The sequence below is a fragment of the Papaver somniferum genome, chromosome 7 (assembly GCF_003573695.1).
Source record: "Papaver somniferum cultivar HN1 chromosome 7, ASM357369v1, whole genome shotgun sequence".
In the NCBI taxonomy this organism is placed as follows: domain Eukaryota; kingdom Viridiplantae; phylum Streptophyta; class Magnoliopsida; order Ranunculales; family Papaveraceae; genus Papaver; species Papaver somniferum.
In genome coordinates this window covers 19,053,706-19,062,236 of record NC_039364.1, presented here as the reverse complement: position 1 = coordinate 19,062,236, position 8,531 = coordinate 19,053,706, and the positions used below count along the sequence as shown (strand labels likewise).

The 8,531-nt window shown below is 35.5% G+C and overlaps 1 long non-coding RNA gene across 1 annotated transcript; it reads left to right on the top strand.

Moving 5' to 3' along the window:
• The first annotated feature begins 5,984 nt into the window (after window positions 1-5,984).
• On the top strand, window positions 5,985-8,315 carry LOC113300567. Its single transcript, XR_003335834.1, has 2 exons — window positions 5,985-6,460; window positions 6,865-8,315. It is a non-coding gene; the product is annotated as an uncharacterized LOC113300567 (long non-coding RNA).
• Window positions 8,316-8,531: the final 216 nt, after the last annotated feature.

The following is an 8,531-nucleotide window of genomic DNA, read 5'->3' as shown; positions in this document are numbered from 1 at the left end:
GCTGCATTATAGAAACAAATTGCTGAGCAAAAAACTTCTGCCAAATTTGTTGAGAGAATGGACGGTGAAGTATCATGTGATCCAAATCTTCAATCTGGTTCAAATTGCAGAGAACACAGAGCTGATTAGAAAGATTCATATGTTTAAATATTCTAGAATTGACAGGAACAACATCATGATAACTTTCTACACGAAAATATGATATTTGTAAGGGATTTTCATCTTCCAGAAGGTTAACCAAAAACTTTGAGACAGACCCATTGACATATCAGAATTCAAATCTTTTTAACAAAGCATTTTATAGGTTGAAGCATTTGTGAAGATGCTTGTGGCTGTGAAAGGACAAATTAACTTATCTTCTACATCTAATTGAATAGGAATAGTTAAGATAGAGTTTATTTGTTCCATAGTAAATAACTTCCTAAGCAGTGTCACATTCCATTGCTCAGCTTACATATCAATTAGATCAGAAACCCACTGATAGTCATTAGTATTCAAATTATCCCAGCCTTGAATTGAAGAATCCGTAGATGGAATCTAGTTAGGTGTACATATGTTGATAGGACTACCGTTACCAACCTTCCATTTTGCATGCTTCATAATAATTTTAAGTCCATAACAAATACTCTGCCAAATCCAACTTGAGTTAGAGCTTTCCGGGGGAGGAAAAAAATTTAATCATGATGAGGAAAATGTTTACCCTTAAGCACCTTTTCCCATAAAGCTTCCTGATTATGAATCAATTTCCAAGCCAATTTTGCTAAAAAAGTTAAATTGTAATTGGTTAAATCCTTAATACCTAAACCACCAAGTCTTTTAGGTGTGCATACCTTGTTCCAAGCAACAAAATGATGAGAATGGTTTTGCTGTAGTTATTCCACCAATAAGATCTTTGAATTTTTTCCATTTTATACAAAGTGGATTCTGGAAGTTTAAAAACCTGCATACGATACATGTCCATAGTACTCAGCACCGTATTCACTTGAGTTGTTCTACCTACCTGGTTAACAATTTTACTCTGCCACCCTTGTAATCTGTTATTCATGTTATCAATACTTCCTTGATAATTTTTTTGTCTTGACCCGTGCATTAGAAGAGGAATACCCAAGTATTTTTCACCAAGACCCATCACTTTCATGTTAATGATACCAGATATATTAGACTTCTGACTGTGAGAGGTATGCTTACCAAAAAAGATAGTCGATTTCTGCATATTAATGATCTGTCCTGAAGCCTGACCAAAGACATGAAGTAAATGTTGAAGATGCACCATCTGTGAGGAATTAGCTTGGAAAAATAACAAACAATCATCTGCTAAAAACAGATGATTAATCTCTGGACAATATTGATTAATCTTTATTCCTTTAATATGTCTATTATCAACATTAGTCTGGAAAAGTCTAGAAAAAGCTTCCATGATGAACAAAAATAAATATGGAGACAATGGGTCACCTTGACGAAGACCACAAGTCGGAGAGAAAGAAGAACTATGACTGCCATTGATAAGAAGAGAAACATTTGTAGTAGAAATACACTGATCAATCATATTAATCCAATCATTGTGAAATCCTAGTTGACGAAAGATGGACATCAAAAAAGGCCATTAGATATGTCGAAAGCTTTCGACATATCTAATTTAAAACCTACAAGAGCTTGATTAATCTTTTTAAGCTTCATACTGTGCAAAATCTCATGAGCAATAATGATATTGTCATGGATATGTCAACCAGAAACAAAGGCAGTTTGAGCAGGTGAAATAAGATCAGAAAGAAGCGGTTTCAAATGGTTTGCCAGAATATTTGAAATAATTTTATAACTAACATTGCATAGACTAATAGGTCTATAATCAGCAGGTGTTTGAGGATATTGAATCTTTGGGATAAGAACTTGATATGTATGGTTTATGGATTTGAGCATATGTTTGTATTTGAGAAAATATTGAACCATCGAAATTACCTTATTGTTGATAATATCCCAGCACTGCTGATAAAAGCCCACTTGGAATCCATCATTACCCGGAGACTCCCAAGGTATAATCTGGAATACCACTTCTTTAATTTCTTGAGCATCAGGCATCTGAATTAGACAATTATTCTGATCTTGATAAATACAAGGGTTAAAAAGCTGCAACATTTCTGGATGAACAGAAGGGTTAGAAGTAGTGGAGATGTTCATAAAATGTTTAAGAAATATATCCTCAATATCATTTATGTTGTCGAACCAAATACCCAAAGGTCCTTGTATAGCACCAATATGAGATCTTCTTTTATTAAAATTGGCAAGAGAGTGAAAATAAGACGTGTTTCTGCCAGCTTCAAGAAATTTATCACCTGCTTGCTGCATATAGAACTATTTTTGAATAGTAAGACATTGTTGTAGAGAGTTACTTAACTGCCTAACTTGAGGGTGAGAAGAAGGAAATTTGTTGGCGTAACATTATTGAAGATGAGTCTGTATGTTGTGTAGTCCAAAGTTGCAGTTGAGTTCTGGTGAATTTTAGCTTACTAGAAAACTGATAAAAAGGAGATCCCAAAAATTGATGTTGCCAACTCTGAGCAATAGTATATGTACAAGAAGCCACTCGAAACCAGCATTTGTAGAGTTTAAAAGGTGATTGTTTGGTAGTACTGGGTATAGTATGAAGCCAAATGGGACTATGATCTGAAGCAATTGGGATTAAGTGTTGTAGATGAGCATGTGTATTATTATTAATCCAAAGTCTATTTACTAGTGCTCTATCTAGTCTAGCAGAAACATAATCCTCTCCATATCTGTGATTAGACCAAGTAGTGTCTGCTCCTGAATACCCCAAATCAATGAGACCTAGTTGTTGAACAGTGTCTCTAAGATGTCTAGCATGATGAGGATGAGACTTACTGTTTGTTTGAGTTTCAGAGTCATGCATTGTAAAATTTAAATCACCTAATAACACCCAAGGAATGTCAACTGAAGAATGCATATCTAAAAGATACTGCCACTGATTTTGATTATCTATTGCATTATGAGCACCGTACATAAAGGTAATCAAAAAATCCATTTTATATCATGTGTATGGATAATTGCATGAATAGTGTCAGAGGTAGTATGCATTATTTCTATATCTATTCCTGGTTTCCAAGCCAGAGCAATACCACCAGATAAACCTAAAGATGGATCAAACCAATTATGAGGATATTTGGTACGAGAAAGGTACAGTCTCATGTTATTATCTTGAGCTTTGGTTTCTGATAATAAAAAGATATATGGATCATTGTTGTTCAAACAAAAAATAAGATAATCTCTAGTATGGAGGTTTCCTATACCTTGACAATTCCAAGACAGAATTTTCATATTGGACAAAATAAAAAGGAAAGCAAAATGAAAATAGTAAAAACAAAACAGAGAAAATAAAGTAGAAAAAAATAAGAGAGACTGAGTAAAAAAGATAGACACATGTTTCCATGCATCAGTATGGTTCTGAGCATTGAAAGCATTTGCAGCAGCAATGTCCCACACATTATTTTGAGCAGAAATAGTGATATCATCATGAACATAGGCAGTCTCTTCAATATTATCAACGATATTTCCATTGTTAAGGTCAGCAGCTTCAACTTGAGTCTCAGAAGTTATGAGCAAGTTGGAAGTCGACGATACCTCTTTTTAGTACCACTAGTACTAGCACCATCGCTAGTTAGAGTAGAAGATGGTCTAACTGATGAAGAAGGCTGAGATTGGTTATTGAAAGATGCTGAAGCTCCTGCATCAGAAGCAGTAGCCGAGAAAATGGATATACGCATTCCATCATATGGTCGAGGTTGATCCTGAGAATAATGTTGCAGAAAGAGTTGAGATTCTTCTTGAGGATTCTTTGAGGTGGAAATATAGGTTCAGCAAATCCAAAGCCTCGAATTGTATCTTCCATTTCATGTCTTTGATTTATCTTATCACCACAATCGTTTTCTTCATGATTAGGTACTTTACAATCAGGACAAAGGCGGTATAGTTGTTTTTCATTAAAAAAAACACAATCCATCTAGTGACTCCAGCAGCGTTTACAGTTGTAATTCCAGTAATAAGCGGAGTGTTAACGTTGATAAGAACTAAAACTCTGTACTTGGAAGAAGTAGGAGGGTTAATACCATCAGGTTCGACAACTCTAACCTCACCAACAATATTACCTATCATTCTCAAGATGTCTGCATAAGTAAATTCTGGCAAAAGATATTTGTATTCTAACCAGTAGGGTGAAACCGAAAAATCTAACTGATGATAGTCTATAGTTAAATTCCAGTCTTTCAAGACTATCAAATGACCATCAAAATTCCAAGCTCCTCCAAAAAGAATAGCTTCTTTATCTTCATTAACTTGAAATTTAATAACAAAAATATTAGGTTCCAAGCTACGCACCTGAACAAACCATTGACTATGTCTTTTGATGTGAGGCCGGATGAATTTAGAAGAACGTTCAACATCTTGCCATATCATAACACCAGGGGCATAGAGTTTGCCGGCAATACCTCCAATCTCTGACTCCAGTTAAAATAGCAGTATTAGAATGCATAACAACCCTCCTTCTAATTGGTTATTCACTGATTGAAATTTCTTCCATTTGTTGAGAAATATTTGACATAACAGGTCTAGCCATATTAGTGAAGAAAGGAAAAATATTGAAAGAATAGAGAAGGTTATGAATGAAAATCAATACGTTGATGTAGTTTTTATAATCAAAATTTAGAGGAGGTGTCAAAATAGGGAGAAAATATGTATGGGTGAAAGGTTTAAGAAATAAAGATAACTCATAAAAGGTTGAAGAAATCGAAGCTACTGAAGTGAGATGGATAACCGATAACCTCAAGAGCAATTTTCCATACAGGGGAGACATGATAACCAATATAATGAACCCAACTCAGACTAACATCAAGAGAACCGATAAGGATGAATAACATATGCACCACTACAATAAAAAGCCAACATTAAAAATGCCAACTTTGAGACTGCCAACTGGGAAGATGTTCCATGATGTGATAGGATAATACTGCTGCTATACAAATGTGTGGCAACAAGCAAGAGAGAAATTAAGCTGCCATTAAAGGGAAAAAGATCAATTAGAATTAAAGATTGTCATAAAGCAATAAGAAACAAGATAAAATTGAAATTAGGGTTTTCCAAAGAGGCCAAAAAGGATAAAAAACAATAAAATTAAACCATAAAAATATACAGAAAGATAAGAGAAAGAGAGAAAACAAAAGATTGAAGAACTGAATACAAATCAGATGAAAATAAACGAAAGGAATTCAAGGTTGACTAAATTTGACTTTGGGTTTGACTTTTGCATGATCTTATCGTTATTTGTGGGTTGGGGTGAAGAATCATCCGATGATTACTGTGACTAAGTTGGTTGAAGAGAAGGCTTTCAGATACTTTTATTATGTGGGATCTTGGGAGGATAAGACACATAAATAATAGCTTCTCAAAATATTGCCACCTCATTTATCAATATAATTCATTTCATAACACAATGAAATCTTTAGAAAAAACCGACCCCAAGCAAGGATTATCTTGCCGTGTGCCCTGTAAGAAGTGACTGTCATTTGTGTTTAGGCGGATGACAGGCTATTTAATTAAGCAAGATCATGTTAATTTCTAATGTCTATAGTTAGACCAATATCGATCTGTAATGTTCTCGCTTTCGTAAACAAATGATATGTAATAGGTACATCAATTGAAAGGAGGAAAAAGAGATGAATAATCTTACTAATATAAAGAAAATAGACTTTTCTGGTACGACCTCAAATTTGTGTGTACTTTCAATATGGTTTGTCAGATTAGATGACTTAAAAACACGAAATTTGATTACAGCCGTCCATCTAATAAGGATTTCGGTATAATACGGGCGATATTGGGTGGGTTTGTAATAAAATAACTAAATTTATAAGGACCTAAAAATAAAAGTTATATATACAAGATCTGAAGCAGAAACTCATTACTCTCTCTGTATTCTTCGACTTAGGTTCAGAGGAGAAACCTAATCGCAAACGAGAACGATGATCATATGTCCTTATTAATCTGATTAAACCGTAACCTTCAATTTTCTCCAACTTCAGTTCAATCTCTGTTCTACAAAGTTACTCAATTATTAACCTTGACTCTTTCCGAGGGTTTTCCTATTAAATATTTGGTGTAGATTGAGTAATTTAAATGCGATTATAAAACCCAAAATCAAATCGATTGATGCATCTTTTTTCTAAAACCCGAAATCTAACGACATCTTATTTTTAGCGAATGATTCTCCTCCTCTCAAATTCGCAGTATTTTTTTTTATGTAGTTGAGGTGAAGAAGAAGATTGTAATGGAGATGGAGTGGATGAATAGTGACGGATGTGGTAGTCCGTGAAGTGGATAAGATGTGGTAGTACCTGACCTGAAGTGGAGAAGAGGAGATAAAAGAGGAGCAAACAGAAGAATAAATCAAATGCAAATTGTAAGTATATTGTTTTCCACTTTGTTTCTCTCCTCTCTTTTTTTTCCTCTTTTTAGTCTACCTCTTTTTAATTGCTAAGAAATGATACCTCAATGATTTTATAGCTTGAAAATGTTGTGTATGGTTGTCCGAATATTTAAAAGACTGAACTTACTTACGCTTTCATGGTTAAGATTTGATGTCGACTGGGATGGGCATAAATGGTCATTGTGTTACTTGAAGCCATGGAGTTGTCACGTTAGTTTAAGGTTTCTAAATGCTCATTGAGATTCCACAACGCAAAAAAAATTACCATCACATACAACGTTAGGTCAGGATAACAACAATGAACCTGCAAATACCGCTATTAGTTTGTAGACCAAAGCCACATCACTAAAAAATGCGACAAAATGAGGTGTTTGCAGGTTTTGGAACGGGGCGGCAGTTGCACTTTTTGAAGGTTTGCAGGATTGGCAGTCTTTGTTACAGCAGCAAGTTGTGGCGACAATTTTTGGTCAGATTTTCATCCTCGGAGATCAAAATACCCAGGCATTCCACATGTTCATGTTTACTCGTTTTCGGGTATGTGCCTTATTTTTCGTTTTCTTATTTCATACGTATTTTTTTTATTAAGTCAATTAGTGGGTGAACTTCATTATCAGAATTTACGGAACAAAGGTTTGAAATCTTAATTGAAGTGAAATGGAAGTTTTTAGGAAAAAAACTCCGAAGTCCGTTAGATGCAAAAATTGCAGAAGTACCAGACCCTTCTAATTAAGTTGGATTCAAACCTGGTTCACAAATCCTAAAGAATGGGAGGATGATATGATTGGTTGGGTAGCAGTTTGTGGCATTATGACATGGAACATAGGGAAATCAAGATGTGAAGTTATCTTCCGAGAACAAAAACAAACCCCAACGGGATTGGTTAGAACTATTGAGAATGAAATAAAAATAGACAAGTTGGTATTCAAGAAAACAAACAAGAAAGATATGGCTTCAACGAAGAAAATGGAAAAACAACCATGGATACCATGAATCCAATTTAAGGAGGTGAGATAGTAGCAAGGCTGGGATTTATGGACAACAACTATCAGACAGTGGCTACATCGACGTAAATGGCTGAGAGCTTGGCAGCAAAACAAGCAGCTCAGTTGGCAACACAAAACTACTTCAAGGTAACTCACATTGAAGAAACAAGACGGAGGCTACAAACAAGACGCTAGCAACAACATTAAACTAAAAGTTGGACGATCATCATAAGGGATGGTGTGAACAGATTCCAAACGTGCTATGGTCATATAGAACCACCAGGCGGGATGCAACGGGGATGTCACCCTTTTGTTTGACATATGAAGATGAGGCAGTGCTACCTGCTGAAATCATCCTTCCCACCACGAGAAGAGAAGCATGGGATAAAGGGCTAAACTCGGATTTGATTCTAGCGAAATTAGACGACCTTGAGGAAATCAGGGAATTCGCATTACAACATATGGTAAATTATCATCAGAGGTTGTCAAGGGAGTATAACAAAAGGGTAAAACCCCGGAGCTTCGTACCTGGAGAGCTTGTGCTGCGAGAAATACCCCCATATCAGAAGGGATCAGGAGTAAATCTAGAGTCTACGTGGGAAGGTCCTTATATCGTGAAAAGGGTAGTTGGAAATGGGGCATACGAGTTGGCGGATTGCGAAGGAAAAGACACAGACAAAGAAGGGAACATAATATACGGCGAGATCGAGAGGCAAGACCGAAAATTGTGTCACCCTTGGAATCCAGTATATATCAAGAAGTATTATCCGTGAATGTATGTTGTAATGCAGAAAAGGCAATAAACATGTACTTGAATGGGGTTTATTAATGAAATATCTCTTCCATAATCAGCTTATACAAAAACAAGACTTCCGGAATCAGCGAACAAAATTCAAGATATAACTAAGGAGAAATAAAACCTCACATTAAGAGGCAAATAAGATTCATGGATAAACAGTTTCTAAGGAAACTTAAAACCTTCGCCTAGGAAGGCTGAGAATCCACGACATGCACCCTAGTTCGCATGAAAGTGCAAGAGGCAAGACCAAACGCATGTCGTG